Source organism: Coregonus lavaretus (genome assembly GCF_964263955.1).
Source record: "Coregonus lavaretus genome assembly, chromosome: 25".
NCBI classification, from domain to species: domain Eukaryota; kingdom Metazoa; phylum Chordata; class Actinopteri; order Salmoniformes; family Salmonidae; genus Coregonus; species Coregonus lavaretus.
In genome coordinates, this window is record NC_140012.1 from 3639721 (window position 1) to 3662424 (window position 22704).

Sequence of the window (22704 nt, forward strand, 5' to 3'; positions counted from 1 at the left end):
AACGCAGCAAAAATTAAACGTTGGCTAGCAGCAAATTAACATTGGAAACAGCTCTCCACCGTTGCTAAATGTTACCAGTAGCTACCCGCTAGCTAGCTAGCCTCGTGCTTCGATACTAACCTACAATTACCTACGGAAACCTACAATAACAACAATACTAACCTACAATAACTACAATACCTAACTACAACTAACTATAACTAACTACCTACCTACGATCTAATACATGGTTAAGCTTTACTCAACACCATATGAGAAGCTTACCTCCTGCTTACCTCCTGCTAGAGAAAAACACAACCTCTCCCGATGGTGTCCTCTCCCGAGGACAAACGCCATCACGGTTGACAACTCCATTGTGTCCTCCTCCCAGAGTGCAAAGAACCTTGGCGTGACCCTGGACAACACCCTGTCATTCTCCTCTAACATCAAAGCGGTGACCCGATCCTGCAGGTTCATGCTCTACAACATTCACAGAGTACGACCCTACCTTACACAGAAAGCGGGCACAGGTCCTAATCCAGGCACTTGTCATCTCCCGTCTGGATTACTGCAACTCGCTGTTGGCTGGGCTCCCTGCCTGTGCCATTAAACCCCTACAACTTATCCAGAACGCTGCAGCCCGTCTGGTGTTCAACCTTCCCAAGTTCTCTCATGTCACCCCGCTCCTCCGCTCCTCCGCTGGCTTCCAGTTGAGGCTCGCATCTACTACAAGATCATGGTGCTTGCCTATGGAGCTGTGAGGGGAACGGCACCTCCTTACCTTCAGGCTCTGATCAGACCCTACACCCAAACGAGGGCACTACGTTCATCCACCTCTGGCCTGCTAGCTCCCCTACCTCTACGGAAGCACAGTTCCCGCTCAGCCCAGTCAAAGCTATTCGCTGCTCTGGCACCCCAATGGTGGAACAAGCTCCCCCACGACGCCAGGACAGCAGAGTCACTGACCACCTTCCAGAGACACTTGAAACCCTACCTCTTTAAGGAATACCTGGAATAGTATAGAAGACGGCACCTCCTTACCTTCAGGCTCTGATCAGACCCTACACCCAAACGAGGGCACTACGTTCATCCACCTCTGGCCTGCTAGCTCCCCTACCTCTACGGAAGCACAGTTCCCGCTCAGCCCAGTCAAAGCTATTCGCTGCTCTGGCACCCCAATGGTGGAACAAGCTCCCCCACGACGCCAGGACAGCAGAGTCACTGACCACCTTCCAGAGACACTTGAAACCCTACCTCTTTAAGGAATACCTGGAATAGTATAGAGTAATCCTTCTACCCCCCCCCCCCCCCATAAAAACAAAACAATTGGTTGTCCCACTGGCTATCATAAGTTGAATGCACCAATTTTTAAGTCGCTCTGGATAAGAGTGTCTGCTAAATTATGTAAATGTAAATGTAAATGTGTAGTAAGCTGTTTGTAGCCCATGTGCCTCACCCTAATAATTTGGTCCCTTTCCCCCTTATAACTTAGCCTACTGTTCTGACTTGGTGTACAGGGAGAATAATGTTAGAACGGCCCATGTTGTGAATTCTGTCGCTGTACATTTCAAAAGTGCTGAACAAATGGTTATATTGACTACGTCCATCCTAGCTCGCTCATTAATGTCTTAATTGAAATTACGGATTGCGTCTTATCTGCTCGTTGTCCCCTTATGCCATAATTTGTACATCTCAATTGTCAGAAACCACATTTGTTTAAGTCAGCTATGTTTTTTTTAAAGGCACTAAATGAGGCTGAATGAACTGTTTTGCTGCCAGACAAGGCTCCGCTGATAGCCAGGTGTAGCAGTGGTAAGGATTCCCTCAATGCTGAATAGAAAGCTCTGCTGTTGGGACAGCTTTATGTAAGCCATAACAGTTTGTGGACACCGTTTGTCACCGTTATAGTGCAATTCATGTATTGTTTAGTGTTGTGTAGTGGTTTTGCTGGCATGCATCAAACATATATACATATATTTATTGCCCCACCAAGATTTACACTACCGTTCAAAAGTTTGGGGTCACTTAGAAATTTCATTTTTTTCGAAAGAAAAGCAATTTCTTTGTCCATTAAAATAACGTCAAATTGATCAGAAATACAATGTAGACATTGTTAATGTTGTAAATGGCTATTGTAGCTGGAAACGGTAGATTTAAAAAAAAGGAATATCTACATAGGCGTACAGAGGCCCATTATCAGCAACCATCAGTCCTGTGTTCCAATGGCACGTTGTGTTTGCTAATCCAAGTTTATCATTTTAAAAGGCTAATTGATCATTAGAAAACCCTTTTGCAATTAGGTTAGCACAGCTGAAAAATGTTGTGCTGATTAAAGAAGCAATAAAATGGGCCTTCTTGAGACTAGTTGAGTGTCTGGAACATCATCAATTGTGGGTTCAATTACAGGCTCAAAATGGCAAGAAACAAATAACTTTCTTCTGAAACTCGTCAGTCTATTCTTGTTCTGCTTTTTTTCTTTTTTTTCGTGTGATTTGAGAGGTTCTTGCTGTGGCATCTTATCACCACACACAGTTGCTTCTTGGTTGTGACATCAATACTTTCCTCAATAATCAATGAGAAAGACTCATTCCCAATGTTCTTTATTAGCTCCCGAAGCACTACAGGCCCTATAACTGCATTTATGAGCGCTGTGCATTTTGTTCTGTGGATATTGATTGCTTTTATTTTTATTTATTTTTTATTTTTTAAAGGGGCTTTTTTAAATCAGCTTAATATTGCAGATATATTGTAACTTCCATCAATGTAATTGTCTGCATCACTTCCAATCCCCCATGTTTATATATATATATATATATATATATATATATATATATATATATATATACAGTGAGGGAAAAAAGTTTTTGATCCCCTGCTGATTTTGTACGTTTGCCCACTGACAAAGACATGTTCAGTCTTTAATTTTAATGGTAGGTTTATTTGAACAGTGAGAGACAGAATAACAACAACAAAAATCCAGAAAAACGCATGTCAAAAATGTTATGAATTGATTTGCATTTAAATGAAGGAAATAAGTATTTGACCCCTCTGCAAAACATGACTTAGTACTTGGTGGCAAAACCCTTGTTGGCAATCACAGAGGTCAGACGATTCTTGTAGTTGGCCACCAGGTTTGCACAAATCTCAGGAGGGATTTTGTCCCACTCCTCTTTGCAGATCTTCTCCAAGTCATTAAGGTTTCGAGGCTGACGTTTGGCAACTCAAACCTTTTCTATGGGATTAAGGTCTGGAGACTGGCTAGGCCACTCCAGGATCTTAATGTGCTTCTTCTTGAGCCACTCCTTTGTTGTCTTGGCCGTGTGTTTTGGGTCATTGTCATGCTGGAATACCCATCCACGACCCATTTTCAATGCCCTGGCTGAGGGAAGGAGGTTCTCACCCAAGATTTGACGGTACATGGCCCCATCCATCGTCCCTTTGATGCGGTGAAGTTGTCCTGTCCCCTTAGCAGAAAAACACCCCTTAGCATAATGTTTCCACCTCCATGTTTTACAGGGGGGATGGTGTTCTTGGGGTTATAGGCAGCATTCCTCCTCCTCCAAACACGGCGTGTTGAGTTGATGCCAAAGAGCTCCATTTTGGTCTCATCTTACCACAACACTTTCACCCAGTTCTCCTCTGAATCATTCAGATGTTCATTGGCAAACTTCAGACGGGCATGTATATGTGCTTTCTTGAGCAGGGGGACCTTGCGGGCGCTGCAGGATTTCAGTCCTTCACGGCGTAGTGTGTTACCAATTGTTTTCTTGGTGACTATGGTCCCAGCTGCCTTGAGATCATTGACAAGATCCTCCCATGTAGTTCTGGGCTGATTTCTTACTGTTCTCATGATCATTGCAACTCCACAAGGTGAGATCTTGCATGGAGCCCCAGGCCGAGGGAGACTGACAGTTATTTTGTGTTTCTTCCATTTGCAAATAATCGCACCAACTGTTGTCACCTTCTCACCAAGCTGCTTGCCGATGGTCTTGTAGCCCAATCCAGCCTTGTGTAGGTCTACAATCTTGTCCCTGACATCCTTGGAGGGCTCTTTGGTCTTGTCCATGGTGGAGAGTTTGGAATCTGATTGATTGATTGCTTCTGTGGGCAGGTGTCTTTTATACAGGTAACAAGCTGAGATTAGGAGCACTCCCTTTAAGAGTGTGCTCCTAATCTCAGCTCGTTACCTGTATAAAAGACACCTGGGAGCCAGAAATCTTTCTGATTGAGAGGGGGTCAAATACTTATTTCCCTCATTAAAATGCAAATAAATTTATAACATTTTTGACATGTGTTCTTTTGGATTTTGTTGTTGTTATTCTGTCTCTCACTGTTCAAATAAACCTACCATTAAAATTATAGACTGATAATTTCTTTGTCAGTGGGCAAACGTACAAATTCAGCAGGGGATCAAATACCTTTTTCCCTCACTGTATATATATATATATATATATATATATATATATATATATATACACATACACACATACAGTGAGGGAAAAAAGTATTTGATCCCCTGCTGATTTTGTAAGTTTGCCCACTGACAAAGAAATTATCAGTCTATAATTTTAATGGTAGGTTTATTTGAACAGTGAGAGACAGAATAACAACAAAAAAATCCAAAAAAACGCATGTCAAAAATGTTATAAATTGATTTGCATTTTAATTAGGGAAATAAGTATTTGACCCCCTCTCAATCAGAAAGATTTCCGGCTCCCAGGTGTCTTTTATACAGGTAATGAGCTGAGATTAGGAGCACACTCTTAAAGGGAGTGCTCCTAATCTCAGTTTGTTCCCTGTATAAAATAATCAATCAGATTCCAAACTCTCCACCATGGCCAAGACCAAAGAGCTCTACAAGGATGTCAGGGACAATATTGTAGACCTACACAAGGCTGAAATAGGCTACAAGACCATCGCCAAGCAGCTTGGTGAGAAGGTGACAACAGTTGGTGCGATTATTCACAAATGGAAGAAACACAAAAGAACTGTCAATCTCCCTCGGCCTGGGGCTCCATGCAAGATCTCACCTCGTGGAGTTGCAATGATCATGAGAACAGTAAGAAATCAGCCCAGAACTACACGGGAGGATCTTGTCAATGATCTCAAGGCAGCTGGGACCATAGTCACCAAGAAAACAATTGGTAACACACTACGCCGTGAAGGACTGAAATCCTGCAGCGCCCGCAAGGTCCCCCTGCTCAAGAAAGCACATATACATGCCCGTCTGAAGTTTGCCAATGAACATCTGAATGATTCAGAGGAGAACTGGGTGAAAGTGTTGTGGTAAGATGAGACCAAAATGGAGCTCTTTGGCATCAACTCAACACGCCGTGTTTGGAGGAGGAGGAATGCTGCCTATAACCCCAAGAACACCATCCCCCCTGTAAAACATGGAGGTGGAAACATTATGCTAAGGGGTGTTTTTCTGCTAAGGGGACAGGACAACTTCACCGCATCAAAGGGACGATGGATGGGGCCATGTACCGTCAAATCTTGGGTGAGAACCTCCTTCCCTCAGCCAGGGCATTGAAAATGGGTCGTGGATGGGTATTCCAGCATGACAATGACCCAAAACACACGGCCAAGACAACAAAGGAGTGGCTCAAGAAGAAGCACATTAAGATCCTGGAGTGGCCTAGCCAGTCTCCAGACCTTAATCCCATAGAAAAGGTTTGAGTTGCCAAACGTCAGCCTCGAAACCTTAGTGACTTGGAGAAGATCTGCAAAGAGGAGTGGGACAAAATCCCTCCTGAGATGTGTGCAAACCTGGTGGCCAACTACAAGAAACGTCTGACCTCTGTGATTGCCAACAAGGGCTTTGCCACCAAGTACTAAGTGATGTTTTGCAGAAGGGTCAAATACTTATTTCCCTCATTCAAATGCAAATAAATTTATAACATTTTTGACATGCGTTTTTCTGGATTTCTTTGTTGTTATTCTGTCTCTCACTGTTCAAATAAACCTACCATTAAAATTATAGACTGATCATTTCTTTGTCAGTAGGCAAACGTAAAAAATCAGCAGGGGATCAAATACTTTTTTCCCTCACTGTACATACACACATAAATATATACATACATATACACACATACATATATTTTTTTAAAGGATATGTATTACTTTCCAACCCCACCACCCTTTCCCTACTAGGAGTAAACTAGTGAACATCAATGCTTAGGCCTCTACTTCCAGCTTATACTTTATATCTACATTTTATGGACACAGTCAATTTTACAATAATTATATTTTGTCTGTTTTTTCTCCTGAACTTCTTCTACTCTCAACCTCTCCGATCATTTTCATGATGTCCATCTGGTTTGCTTCTATATGCATATTTTTCTAACTGTGCTCTTTCACAAAAGCTCCCAACCTACAACCTACAGTGGGGAGAACAAGTATTTGATACACTGCCGATTTTGCAGGTTTTCCTACTTACAAAGCATGTAGAGGTCTGTCATTTTGATCATAGGTACACTTCAACTGTCAGAGACGGAATCTAAAACAAAAATCCAGAAAATCACATTGTATGATTTTTAAGTAATGAATTTGCATTTTATTGCATGACATAAGTATTTGATCACCTACCAACCAGTAAGAATTCCGGCTCTCACAGACCTGTTAGTTTTTCTTTAAGAAGCCCTTCTATTCTCCACTCATTACCTGTATTAACTGCACCTGTTTGAACTTGTTACCTGTACTGTATAAAAGACACCTGTCCACACACTCAATCAAACAGACTCCAACCTATCCACAATGGCCAAGACCAGAGAGCTGTGTAAGGACATCAGGGATAAACTTGTAGACCTGCACAAGGCTGGGATGGGCTACAGGACAATAGGCAAGCAGCTTGGTGAGAAGGCAACAACTGTTGGCACAATTATTAGAAAATTGAAGAAGTTCAAGATGACGGTCAATCACCCTCGGTCTGGGGCTCCATGCACGATCTCATCTCGTGGGGCATCAATGATCATGAGGAAGGTGAGGGATCAGCCCAGAACTACACGGCAGGACCTGGTCAATGACCTGAAGAGAGCTGGGACCACAGAAGGTCTGTATGGTGAGGGATCATCCCAGAACTACACGGCAGGACCTGGTCAATGACCTGAAGAGAGCTGGGACCACAGAAGGTCTGTATGGAGGAGTGGGCCAAAATCCCTGCTGCAGTGTGTGCAAACCTTTGTTTGCACACACTGCTTCCTTGTTAACAAAGGAAGTCTTCCCGCCAAGACTCCAACATCCAAAAGTGGATAATGAAACAATAGTCCTACTTAAAAGAATGTGGGAAATGGTTGATGGGGACTTAAAGAACAATCATGTCAAATTCGTTACTATGTTGTGATGTCATTAAAGACGGTGGAACAACATAACTGTATCTCTGGGGGTGTACACTTCCCAGTTATGGGGTTTGCATCTAATGGTTGTATAAAACGAATGATTAAGTATAATAATACTTTTGTGAAGATAATAATGTGATTTTAGCATTCTAGATGAGATGATTGTTTTCCATATTGATTTGTCGTCAGTCAGTGGCCACGCCCAGATGAGCACAAACATGATGGAACGCCCCTTTTACCCCGAGTGTATAAAATGCCTCGTGACAAAATTCATCTCAGACCAGCAGACGTGAAGCGTGAGCTAAACGTTGCAAATGGTTGAAACTCTACAGACCAGCAGACGTGAAGCGTGAGCTAAACGTTACAAAATGGTTTAAAACTACAACTCCAAAGGAAGACCAACAGACGTGAAGCGTGAGCTAAACGTTGCAAATTGTTGAATTTCTATCAGACCAGCAGACGTGAAGCGTGAGCTAAACGTTGCAAATTGTTGAATTTCTATCAGACCAGCAAGCCCCACGGCTTAAAATGGTTGAAACTCTTTAGACCAGCAGCTGGGATGTATAGTCGTCTAGAGAACTTTCACTAAAGACACGAGTTGGAAAGGACAATTCCTCTCCGACAACCGCTGGTACATCTGAAGTGTCCATTCTAACCACCACTACGACCAGAAATTCTACCAAGTACATTGGAATCTCTGGTGGGCAAACCAGAGCCCTACATCGTCAACTGAACTATCGAGGACAGCTACACGTATATACATGTTGCATTTCTAATCCAAATGAGCGTTTAGTGGGGTTTTAATCATTTGTATTTCCATGTAGCGTAGTTTCCAAAGTAACCACGATAGTTTGAATATCTGTCTCTCCCTTTCATTCTGACCCCTCCACTACCCAAGCATTCACGCTAATGTTAGTCCAGTCCACTAGGGACCTGTTTTGATTGTATTACGTTAGTAATCAATAACCTATGTGTGTTTGTATTGTGTTATTATTTAGTTAGTAAATTAATAATTAAGCCAATTTGTATATTGCTGATTCATCAATAAGGTTCAAGGATTATGCGATGTTAAGAATGAGACTGATAAGAGGTAATTATTTAATAAGTGACTGTTATCGATATATATAAAATATATATACTGTATATATATATATATATATATATATATATATATATATATATATATTGAGAAAAAAAAGTATTTAGTCAGCCAACAATTGTGCAAGTTCTCCCACTTAAAAAGATGAGAGAGGCCTGTAATTTTCATCATAGGTACACGTCAACTATGACAGAAAAATTGAGGAAGAAAAATCCAGAAAATCACATTGTAGGATTTTTTTATGAATTTACTTGCAAATTATGGTGGAAAATAAGTATTTGGTCACCTACAAACAAGCAAGATTTCTGGCTCTCACAGACCTGTAACTTCTTCTTTAAGAGGCTCCTCTGTCCTCCACTCGTTACCTGTATTAATGGCACCTGTTTGAACTTGTTATCAGTATAAAAGACACCTGTCCACAACCTCAAACAGTCAAACTCCACTATGGCCAAGACCAAAGAGCTGTCAAAGGAGACCAGAAACAAAAGTGTAGACCTGCACCAGGCTGGGAAGACTGAATCTGCAATAGGTAAGCAGCTTGGTTTGAAGAAATCAACTGTGGGAGCAATTATTAGGAAATGGAAGACATACAAGACCACTGATAATCTCCCTTGATATGGGGCTCCATGCAAGATCTCACCCTGTGGGGTCAAAATGATCACAAGAACGGTGAGCAAAAATCCCAGAACCACACGGGGGGACCTAGTGAATGACCTGCAGAGAGCTGGGACCAAAGTAACAAAGCCTACCATCAGTAACACACTACGCCGCCAGGGACTCAAATCCTGCAGTGCCAGACGTGTCCCCCTGTGTCACAAACGAGACTCCCGCTGTTCCTCCTGCTCACCACCAGAGGGAACCCTCTCCTGAGTATTAAACCCCTGAACTACATTTCCCACATACCTGGCTCTGATTACCGTTGCACCTGACTCCCATCAGTAGACTATTTAGGTGCTCTCAAACTCTCTCTCTTTGCGAAGTCTTGTTAGCCCTGGTGATCATTTCTGAGCGTTTTCGCCTGTGTCTGTCTGCCCGTGGATTTACTCTGGACTGTTTTTCCCTCCTTGATTCTTTGCTGCCTGCCCTGGACTATATTCTTTACTGGACTGATTTTTGTAAGCTTGCTGCCTGCCCTGACCTTATGTCTGTACCTGGATTACGATTTGCCTTATCCCTACTGTTGTGTCTGCTGGCGATTGACCCCGTTTGTACGACCAAGATTGTAATAAAACTGCAAATGGATCCTCACTCTCCTGGAGCATCATTACACCCTGCTTAAGCCAGTACATGTCCAGGCCCGTCTGAAGTTTGCTAGAGTGCATTTGGATGATCCAGAAGAGGATTGGGAGAATGTCATATGGTCAGATGAAACCAAAATAGAACTTTTTGGTAAAAACTCAACTCGTCGTGTTTGGAGGACAAAGAATGCTGAGTTGCATCCAAATAACACCATACCTACTGTGAAGCATGGGGGTGGAAACATCATGCTTTGGGGCTGTTTTTCTGCAAAGGGACCAGGACGACTGATCCGTGTAAAGGAAAGAATGAATGGGGCCATGCATCGTGAGATTTTGAGTGAAAACCTCCTTCCATCAGCAAGGGCATTGAAGATGAAACGTGGCTGGGTCTTTCAGTATGACAATGATCCCAAACACACCGCCCGGGCAACGAAGGAGTGGCTTCGTAAGAAGCATTTCAAGGTCCTGGAGTGGCCTAGCCAGTCTCCAGATATCAACCCCATAGAAAATATTTGGAGGGAGTTGAAAGTCCGTGTTGCCCAGCGACAGCCCCAAAACATCACTGCTCTAGAGGAGATCTGCATGGAGGAATGGGCCAAAATACCATCAACAGTGTGTGAAAACCTTGTGAAGACTTACAGAAAACGTTTGACCTGTGTCATTGCCAACAAAGGGTATATAACAAAGTATTAAGAAACTTTTGTTATTGACCAAATACTTATTTTCCACCATAATTTGCAAATAAATTCATAAAAAATCCTACAATGTGATTTTCTGGATTTTTTTCTTTCTCATTTTGTCTGTCATAGTTGACGTGTACCTATGATGAAAATTACAGGCCTCTCTCATCTTTTTAAGTGGGAGAACTTGCACAATTGGTGGCTGACTAAATACTTTTTTCCCCCACTGTATATCTTCTAAGAGTTTAATTTGGGAGATGGTAACTCTTTAAACAACTTCTTCCATGGTGCCCCAAATCCCTAATGAGTTAATTGTTAAATTATTCATTTAATCGAGTGACAATTAAACATAATTAGGCGATTCGATAAATAACAGTCATACATTAAAGTAAGTCACATCACGACACCCAGCTAGTCCCTCCTCCTGGCTGTTTGTGTTCATCGCCATCTTGGGCACCATGTATACGTGCTCCGACCCCTCCATGGGTCTCATTGCCAAGATCCAGGAGCACCTACCTGTCAGGTAGCTAGCACCAGTCAGCAACCGAGCACTGGAACTACAGTCTGTCTGTACTGTCAAAATGATCCAAACTCGACAATGTACCTTCAAAATTTGTGTTATATCTCTCAGACACTCCTCTTCCTTCATTCACTGTTTTTCTGTCTTTATCAGTCTGTGTGTCTTTCTCTATCCGTCTTGTCTATTTCTCTCATGTATTTTGATCTTTTTTTCTTATCACCTTCCATTCATTAACTGTCTCCGATCTCCCTTGCAAATGCTAGATAGACACTCTACTGACTTTAAAGTCTATGAATATTGCTTAAAGACTTGAATTGTACCCCCCCCCCCCCCCCCCCGCTCTCTCCCCTCACTCCTCTCACCCCCATTTCATCCTCTAATTAATGTCCTTCTCCCCCTCTTCCTGCCAGTCAGTCTCTGAGTGCCCAGTTTCAGACGAAGGTGTCGGCGGTGCTGTTCAGCACGCTGCTCTGGCTCTCCCTCATCTTCACCATGCGCATGTGCCTTAAGCAGCTGCTCTCCTACCACAGCTGGATGTTCGAGCAGCGCGACAAGATGTCCAGCACCACCAAAGTCTGGGTGGTCAGTACCTCCCTACCTATCTCCCTCTCTCTTCCTCACCTTCTCCAATATGTACACTGTGTATAAGAGTTGGGCGATATTGTGGTAGTATCGTCTATCAAGGATGATTGACAGCCATTGTCGATGGTGACGACATCGTGATGGGACAGACGATGCCTAACCTATTTCAACTTGACTGGCCTCGCGCAGTAAAGAGAAGTGCGGAGTCAGGCAGGGCAGTGCATGGGTATCATTCCGAGTAAATTGCTTATATTCCTATTTGCTATAGCCTATTTCAATTCATATGTTATATTTGCAGAATGCAAGAGAACAATGTAGATAGACATGGCTAAGTTTCACCAAAGCAGTGCTAATTGTCTGGTCAGAATTTTTTTTAGTTTTTTTCTCTCTACCCAGTAGTGGAGGATTTCTCTCGCCGTGCTATTTGATGATAAAAAAATGACTCTATCTAATAGAGTTCTAGGCTATCTCAGAGAGTTTTAAGTTGTTTTTGAATAGACTACAAATATGATAGGCCTAAGGTAATAATGAGAGAGATGGAACAAACAATAGCAAAATATAAAAATCTAATGAGAAATTTGAACAAACCTTACAATTGACCAAAGCATTATATGACAGAAATGATGCATGCGAGCCCACCCCCCAAAAAACACTACTTGCCGTGTGAGCCAAACAGCCAAAAAACTAATCCTACTAATTGAAATATCATAAAAGCATTAAGACAAATTAAAATTATGAAAAGTATTTCCCAAATATTTGAATAAAGTGTTTAATGTCCTAAAGTTGCTGCTTTTAAATGGGAATAATTATGCAAGTCTGAGTCTGTGCTATTCTCAATCACAACTTTATTTTGAATGACAAATTATATTTCCGGCCACAAGAAGTCAAATTGAGAAAACAATACCAAGATGGACAAATTGAATAAAGAAGTCTAAAGAAAACTTAGGCTACAGCGGAGGAAAGCTTTTAAATGTGCAACCTACCTTCAACCTTGTAGCCTAGACCTACAAATGCTAATCAGTTAATAATTATCCAGTTCTGAGGACAGCAGAGTTGCTTGCGCTGCAGCCCATGATGATTTACAACCCATCACACGACGCACAGCCAATGAGGCTTGTTAACTGTGTCACTGCTTCGGCACACACAGACATGCCCACACACCTCTTTCGTGCCTCAGCTCCACCAGAGTGGAATAGGCTACTAGAAAAGATTTGGCTCCACTAAATACATGTTATCTCATCCCTCCCAGAGCATGCGAGCTCACACTTACTTCTTTTAAAAACGTTTTGTATATTTTTTTAAATATATATATTTGGGGGGTTGGCCGATAGGGGGCGATACCATCATATATCATGATGTTTTAGGAATACATAATCACGATGGGACAAAGGTTGACATCGTCCAACCCTACTGTGTAACTGTAGAGACCCTTGTCACTTATCATCCACTATGCACAGGATAAAGCTTAGTGTACATAGTCAAATGAAACGCTATAATGCTTACATGCTTACTTCCTCTCAAAATAATGTTGTCAAAATTATATTTTTACTTACTCATTGCCATCAGTGTAAAAAGGTTAGCTAGATTAAAAGCTGTAGCATTTCAAGGTGGTGGTTGAAGGAGGACTCCAGCTTTGTGTGTTTGTCTGTGTGTGTGTGTTTTACAGGCGCTGGTGCGGATCTTCTCGGGCAGACAGCCTCTGCTCTACAGCTATCAGGGCTCTCTGCCAAACTAGCCTGTGCCGGCCATCAAGGACACAGTCAACAGGGTGAGACTCTTTAATTCAATTCAATCTTTATTGTCCCAATAGGGGATTCGTTTGACAAAAGATACAACATATATGCACACCAGATGTTCACACACTATACTAACAAGTTATCAACATTCTGTGTGTGTTCTGTTTTGTTGTATATGTTCACTGTTATAATAATGTGTATAATAGTATATTGTTCTGTATGTTTATTGTTCCTTGCTCTGTTTCTCTGCAGTATCTGGAGTCAGTGCGGCCGCTGATGACCCCTGATGAGTTTGAGCGCATGACCTCGCTGGCCACTCAGTTTGAGAGCAGCCTGGGGAACTGGCTACAGTGGTACCTGAAACTCGAAGGCTGTCTGGGCATCCAACTACGTAAGTTATCCCCTATATGTACACTGGCTGTGCCTGAAAACGGTAAGGTGTCAAATCCTTGCTTCCTCTGTCCTTCCTTATTGGAGGAGGTCCAAGGGAGGATTTTTGAATCCTCTCATCCAATCAGCTTTGAGAGAGGGAGGTGAGAAACAAGGAAGGCTGGATGAAGTGAAGATTTGACAACTAGTAACGTTTTCATACAGTCATCGATGACGATAGATGTGCAGAAAAAAACATGCCCTATTTGCGCTAGTCACTCACTCTGATACGTTATGCACACGTAGAAATTACCTATTCTAATAGTCAGAGGTGCATTAAAAATGTAGATCTTTATCGGAGGCCATTTTGAATTATTAATTGTAATGGATTTGCTGAGGCTGTGGCCCTGGCCAGTATGTTGCGTGGTTGTCACAGGATTTCTATGGGATATATTCATAAGGGCACATCGTGACTAAACGGTTTGCAATGGATAAAGAAAACAACCATTTCTTATTGGACAACTTCAGATGGTACCTCCCCTTTTTTGTCCATTTTGTGCATACTGAACACAACCCTGGTGGTCTGTTTCTCCCCTTCAGGTGAGCGACTGGTGGGAGGACGGAGCCCTATCATGGTCAACAGCAACTACTACGGCATGGTACATATCTACAAATCACCCAGTACTCCTCACGTTCTGTCTCTCCTAATAGCTGAGGTGTGTTCATTGAGGTGAAACGGTCACAACGTTGCAGATAGAAATGTAATAAATAGAGCTAACATGATTTCCTATTCTACTTGAAAGATTCCTATTTCTGTTATAAACAATACGTTTCTATCTGAACATCTGTAATGTGGCATCCTCCGGAACAGGCCCCCACCCTCACGTCAAGCCGAAGCAGCCACAGACGTCACAGAATTTGAGCACTGCTTCATGATATGCCCACTTGCTAGCCCATTGTTGTAGCTCCAATGATCACTCCTGTTATAGGGCACACGATGACCTGGTTTGGTCCATTAACCATTTACACTCGTGGGAATTGGCCTATATGGATACGTGTAAATTTAAGTGTTTCTTACAGAAGAAATGTGAAATGCATAAGCATGGTAGCAATTGAAAGGGAACCGTTTGGAGATGATGGGAAAATTATCAGACCAAAGTTGAGGAGACAACAGTTCACCTGACACAATACTGAATCCAAATATTACACTGTTGATTTTATGTGCATTTTACATTTACTGTACTTTTCGCCGCATTTCTTGATAACGAAATCTGAAAATACTCTGGATACATTCAGTAACATGATAAGAATATTCCTGTGGGGTAGGTGCAACATAAGACAAAAAAAGTGTCCACACACGGCCAACACTAGCTACCACACATCTCTCTAAAGTGTGCACAGTTCCTTAGTAATTTCAGTGCACTTTTATGACTCAAAGTCTGTAAGGTGCCTTTTTTTAGCTCTCCTAGCTGTGCCGTTGAGGAACTAGAGCAAGCACACTTGTAGTTATTTTGTTTGGAACACAACCCTGCATCCCCACCATCACACAATTACTATTGTTGTTTACGCAATCCAAAAACGGCCCATTTTAAATCGCAATCTGGGTCAGGTGGGAATAATTTGAAAGCTTGTTCTATTGACTAGCTAAATTGTAAAATATGATCTTATAGTGTTAGACTTTCACCAGGCAATTCAGAGAAACAGATCGTAATTTTGGTGCGCATACAATGGAGTCATGAGTGCATTCGGGTGCGTGTTCCGCGGCAAATTTTCTTCACAATAGACAAGCGGCCTCATTCTGTTCAGAACAACCCAGGGTATGACGCCATGTCATCTTGTAACTGTACATCAAACATAGTGATCATAAACGACACTGTATATGACATGAGTTTTATGATATGGAAATGTGAAGTGCACATTTGGACTCGGGTGTTTGGCTTGGTTGTATGACATCAAAGCAGTATTTATTATAATCCTCAACGTCTCATTTTTCAAAATACATAGAGTCGTCCTAATTTACAGCATTTTGGTCACTCAGACAACACATTTTCAAAAGTTGCCCAATTAGCGGGAGGGATGGGGTTAAAACCCATACAGCACTGTGAAGCGCAGAGCCTGAGCTCTGACGTTATTTATAGCATGTTACTGTACATCCACTGTGTTCCAATTTAGGCGCTTATCAGTACCCAAATCTGCAATTTTCAACCCGTGTACGGGTACAAGTGAGGAGCGCTACACATCATATCTATTTCTCTATGGGTGACATTATGGAAGCATAACAAAGTGGCCCAACATTTCAAAAGCACTTGATAACGTGAAATACTCTCAAATAAATCATTGGCACCTTTCATGGAAATGGGGAAAGTATTTCACATATTAATAGCTGCGCCACTCGCGCAGCGGTCTAAGGCACTGCATCTCAGTACTTGAGGCGTCACTACAGACCCCCTGGTTCGATTCCAGGCTGTATCACAACCAGACGTGATTGGTTGTCCCATAGGGCGGCGCACAATTGGCCCAGCGTCGTTGGCCGATGTAGGCCATCATTGTAAATAATAATTTAAGAGGTCCTCAGTCTGAGGTCCTGAGCGGTCTGGAGCAGGATTTCATCAAGGATCTCTCTGTACTTTCTGTACTCATTTCTGTACTCATCTTTGCCTCGATCCTGACTAGTTTCCCAGTCCCTGCTGCTGAAAAACATCCCCACAGCATTATGCTGCCACCAGCATGCTTCACCGTAGGGATGGTGCCAGGTTTCCTCCAGACTTGACGCTTGGCATTCAGGCCAAAGAGTTCAATCTTGGTTTCATCAGACCAGATAATCTTGTTTCTCATGGACTGAATCTTTAGGTGCCTTTTGGCAAACTCCAAACGGGCTTTCATGTGCCTTTTACTGAGGTGTGGCTTCTGTCTGGCCACTCTACCATAATGGCCTGATTGGTGGAGTGCTGCAGAGATGGTTGTCTTTCTGGAAGGTTCTCTCATCTCCACAGAGGAACTCTAGAGCTCTGTCAGAGAGACCATCGGGTTCTTGGTCACCTCCCTGCCAAGGCCCTTCTCCCCTGATTGCTCAGTTTGGCCGGGTGGCCAGCTCTAGGAAGAGTCTTGGTGGTTCCAAACTTCTTCCATTTAAGAATGATGGAGGGCACTGTGTTCTTGGGGACCTTCAATACTGCAGACATTTTTTAGTACCCTTCCCCAGATCTGTGCCTCGACACAATCCTGTCTCGGAGCTCTACGGACAATTCCTTTGACCTCATGGCAGGTGGACTCCAATCAAGTTGTAGAAACATCTCAAGGATGATCAATGGCAACAGAATGCACCTGAGCTCAATTTCGAGTATCATAGCAAAGGTTCTGAATACTTATGTCAATAAAGTATCTGTTTTTATTTTTAATACATTTGCAAAAACAAAACAAAAAATGTTTTCGCTTTGTCATTATGGGGTATTGTGTGTAGATTGAGTAAAGAAAATAATTTAAGCCATTTTAGAATAAGACTGTAACGTAACAAAATGTAGAAAAAGTTAAGGGTCTGAATACTTTCCGAATGCACTGTAGGTGAATGTTATGCTTATTCATGAATTGGCTGTTATGTTCTGTGCCGTCTGCACATAGTTGTTATGGCATTGGTGCTATTATTGCTATTGCAAGAGCACACAGTGAGGTTGTGGTGACATTTTGGTTTATGCCCTAGCATGACACAGCTTATTCAAATAACCAACTCATCAAGCTTTAATTATTTGTATCACCTGTGTTGTGCTAGTGCAAAAACCAAAAGGGGGGGGGGGGGGCAGGACCGAGTTTGGGAAACCCTAACTTAGAGGGCAACACTAGATATCCCTACCATAGCATCTGCTGGAGCATTACAGTACGATGGCACATCATTTTAGGATAGTAGTAAGGACGTTTATATGCGTCATCATGTATGCTCAGCGGTCTAAGGCACTGCATCTCAGTGCTTGAGGCGTCACTACAGACACCCTGGTTCAATTCCAGGCTGTATCACAACCGGCCGTGACTGGGAGTCCCATAGGGCGGCGCACAATTGGCCCAGCGTAGGCCGTCATTGTTAATAAGAATTTGTTCTTAAATGACTTGCCTAGTTAAATAAAGGTTTCTAAAAAATGGTTGATATATTAAATGCTTGTATGCAGGTATCTTATACCCTGATGCAGCTCACTGAGCGTGACTCATTTACCAACTTGTGGTGGCCCAAATATGTGCGCACTACATGAACTGTCGAGCAGCGTGATATTTTGTGCTACTCGAATGGCGTTAGTCTGTCGTCAGCTAAACAATACGTGGTCTTTTCATCACTAGCATATATTCACAGAAGTACAGCCTCATTTGAAATCGATACTTATTCCTCAGATTTAAGTTATCACCCTGGACCATAGTGGGGAAGCTGACGCCGTTTAGCTAGCTGTGCGATGACTAATCAAGGCTTGCTATAGTTTCAGCCATGTTGGATGGGCTGTTGATACTAGCATTACCTAGCATGTGGGGGGCTTGCTAAACACCCACATGGCTATCAGTGTTGGCGATCAAGCATTCATTGCCTCTTATGGGAAGTTCTGTTAGAGTTTATTTCTGACACTCTTATATGCAGGCTCATTCTAGTATCTATGGGGTCTATTTCTCTCGTTATCAGCTCATCATTTATTATTCTCTCATAGCGGTTATACCATTAGACAGCCTTCAGTTCAGGAAAACTATTTGTAGGTTTACGTTTTGATTATCAAGTCACTCTCACTGTGCACACTGTGCATGCTGCAGATGCATCAGCTACTGCTGATCAGTTTCAGTAGGACATTAGGCGATTTAGAGAAGATGGGTACATAGCTAACGTTTAGTTGCGGTTTTGAGGGTTTGTTTGTAATACTGTATGTTTTATACTATGTGATGGTATGTCATGGCTGAGCTGAGCCGCTCTGCAGCAGTCTAGTGTATGGTCTTCTCTCTGTACAATGTATTCTGTTATATAACCACATTCAGTCAGGCATATCAAAGAGTATCTTGTTTGAGTTCACGTTAAGGCAACGGTGTTTTGAGTAAAACCATTTTAGTTCAAATGCATCTCCTGTGAAGTATTGACGTGCGACTTACGCCTAGTTTGCTGAAACGAGTCGCAAATGTATGTGCACCTTGTCTATAACCTGGGCTGGGATTCATTCAAGGGCGCATTGCAATGCTGCTTGAGCCGACATCTGCAGTGTTTACCTTTAAAGGTCGCATTGTCAGTATAGCAGTGCGCCACGCTGCAACTCGCCTTTGCATGAAACTTGGCCCAGGTGTTTTTACTGAAATGACCAATCTATCTACTGTTGCTCTTATTGATCACTCATCTGTCTGCTTGCCTTTTCATTTCCATCTATCTGTCAGTTTGTTTGCGTGTCTCTGACAGACTAACACAAACTGCAACAATGAAGCGATGTGATGCATTCCTGCCCCAATCCTCTGTCTGTCTTTTATTCCAGCACCATGTTTGTTCAGTCACACATACTGATCCACTGAGGTCAGGGTTAAATGCTATAGAGGGATAGAAATGACTCGACTGGCTTGATTCCTTGATCTTCCACGTTAATACTGTCAAAGACAGTTGGTCTAGACGGCTCTCCAGCTGTTGACTGTGGGGAATCTGCGGATGGTATCGGAAAATGGTCTCATTGTTCAACTGTCTAATCTCCATTGGTCCAGATGTTTGTTTATCATAATAATAATAATTGAATATGTATAGCCTACAGATGTAGGATCTTAATTTGAGCCAGTTTGCAATAGCCGGAAAATAATCCTGCAGCAACAGGAAATGTGAATTATTATGTGGATTATAATGAATGGCCATTTATTGTTGGGGTTGATTTTTTTTTGGGGGGGGGGGCAAATCAAGTCTGACATTTTAAAGTGGAAATTACAAACTTTAGAAGCCTTTTTAAACCTTGGATACACAACAAGTTTGCATTTCCTGCTGTGCAGAAAAAATTCTCAGCCAACAGTGATCAAATTATGATCCTACATCTATAGGCCTAGCGACAATCTGACTGTTCATCTCATTTTGAATCTGACTACATCTCTCCCAGAGGATCTCTTACAGTACATAAAATAAACTTTACATTCAAAATTGCAACCTATTGAAATAACAGATAACTGGAATATGAATTGGTTTCCAAGTTGTGAATAAAATGGAGAAAATGTATGTGATATATCATAGCAATACAGTTCGTGTTTACATTATGAGTTTATGTGTCCCCACAGTTCAGTCCAGTGCAAGTAGATAAAGTGATCATCATTTATTTGGCTGGTGTTAATCATGGCTTTGGGGCCCATCCAAATCTCTCCATCCAGCTTTCCTTCTCGTAAATTAAATCAACTGAGTGGAACATTGACAGTGCATTTGGAAAGTATTCAGTCACCTTGACTTTTTCCACATTTTGTTACGTTACAGCCTTATTCTAAAATGGATTAAATAACAAATGTTCGTCATCAATCTACACACAATACCCAATAATGACAAAAGGAAAAGAGGTTTTCAGAAATGTTAGCACATTTATTAAAAATTAAAAACCTTATTTACATACGTTTTCAGACCCTTTGCTATGAGACTCGAAAATGAGCTCAGGTGCATCCTGTTTCTATTGATCATCCTTGAGATGTTTCTACAACTTCATTGGAGTCCACCTGTGGTACATTCAATTGATTGGACATGATTTGGAAAGGCACACACCTGTCTATATAAGAAGGTCCCACAGTTGACTGTCACGATCGCTGGAGGAAGTGGACCAATGCGCAGCGTGATGAGTGAACATACTTATTTATTAGAGAACAAAACAACAAAACGATAACGTGACGTCCTTGGTTACAAACACTAACCATACACGGAACAAGATCCCACAAACACTGTGGCCAAACAGGCTGCCTAAGTATGGGTCCCAATCAGAGACAACAAGCAACAGCTGATTCACGTTGCCTCTGATTGAGAACCAAACCGGCCAACATAGAAACAAATAACTAGATAAAGAACCTAGAAACAAAACACATAGAAACAACACACCCTGGCTCAACATAACAGAGTCCCAGAGCCAGGGCGTGATAGTACCGAACCGGGCTGACGAAGCGCACCACAGGCTTGGTGCGAGGAGCAGGGACGGGCCGAACCGGGCTGACGAAGCGCACCACAGGCTTGGTGCGGGGAGCAAGAACGGGCCGCACCGGGCTGACGAAGCGCACCACAGGCTTGGTGCGGGGAGCAGGGACGGGCCAAACCGGGCTGACGAAGCGCACCACAGGCTTGGTGCGGGGAGCAAGAACGGGCCGGACCGGGCTGACGAAGCGCACCACAGGCTTGGTGCGGGGAGCAGGAACGGGCCGGACCGGGCTGACGATGCGCACCACAGGCTTGGTGCGGGGAGCAGGAACGGGCCGGACCGGGCTGACGATGCGCACCACAGGCTTGGTGCGGGGAGCAGGAACGGGCCGGACCGGGCTGGCGACGCGCACCACAGGCTCGGTGCGAGGGACAGGAACAAGCCGGACCGTACTGGGGACACACACCACTGGCCCTACGCGGGGATCAGGAACGGGCCGGACCGGACTGGCAACACACCCCAGTACTTCTCGCCGTGCCTCTACATTCTCCTTCCCCCTGGTGACCAGTGACTCCCTTAACCTGGCGGCCTCCTTTGCCAACCCGCTGAACCACTCTATCCCGGCCTCCTGCTGCCCCGTCGTCCACGGCGTGAGCCCCCCCCCTAAAAACTTTCTGGGCATCTCTCCCCCCCGTGGGCCAGGCCTCCATGGCTCTCGCCAGACTCTCGCTCCTCTGCTCCCAAGTCCAGCCTCTCTCCTCCTCACGCTGCTTGACCCAGTCGAGGTTGATATTCATTAGAGTCCTCTCTGGCGTTGGCTCCTGGACACGCTGCTTGGTCCAGTTATGGTGGGATCTTCTGTCACGATCGTCAAGCACAGTGGACCAATGCGCAGCGTGATGAGTGAACATACTTTTAATTTGATTCACCACACGAAAACAAAACGATACGTGAAGTCCTAGGTAACAGAACCAAACCATACACGGAACAAGATCCCACAACACACTGTGGAAAACAGGCTGCCTAAGTATGGTTCCCAATCAGAGACAACAAGCAACAGCTGATTCACGTTGCCTCTGATTGAGAACCACACCGGCCAACATAGAACCAAATGAACTAGATAATCAACCTAGCACACAAAACACATAGAAACAACACACCCTGGCTCAACATAACAGAGTCCCAGAGCCAGGGCGTGACATTGACAGTGCATGTCAGAGCAAAAACCAAGCCATGAGCTCCGAGACAGGATTGTGTCAAGGCACAGATCTGGGGAAGGGTACCAAAACATTTCTGCATCATTGAAGGTCCCCAAGAACACAGTGGCCGCCATCATTCTGAAATGGAAGAAGTTTGGAACCACCAAGACACTTCCTAGAACTTGCCGCCTGGGGTATTTGGTATTTTATTAGGATCCCCATTAGCTGTTGCACTATCTAGTGGTATCTCTAGCTCCCTACTCTTACAATCCTGTGTTATTTATTCACAGGGTATATGTAAAAGCAATAATTGATTATATTTCTCTGTCCACTTTTGTATATTTTGAATAGAATCTAGATCATGCATTCTACTCTACTAGGCACTGATTCATAGATTTTCTGACAGCCCACTTGGACTCTCAGACCATGAGAAAGATTCTCTGGTCTGATGAAACCAAGATTGAACTATTTGGCCTGAATGCCAAGTGTCACGTCTGTAGGAAACCTGGCACAAACCCTACGGTGAATCATGATGGTGGCAGCATCATGCTGTGGGGATGTTTTTCAGAGGCAGGGACTGGGAGACTAGTCAGGATCGAGGGAAAGATGAACGGAGCAAAGTACAGAGAGATCCTTGATGAAAACCTGCTCAGGAGCGCTCAGGACCTCAGACTGAGGCGAAGGTTCACCTTCCAACAGGACAACGACCCTAAGTACACAGCCAAAACAATGCAGGAGTGGCTTCGGACAAGTCTCTGAATGTCCTTGAGTGACCCAGCCAAAGCCCGGACTTGAACCCGATCGAACAACTCTGGAGAGACCTGAAAATAGCTGTTCAGCGATGCTCCCCATCCAACCTGACAGAGCTTGAGAGGATCTG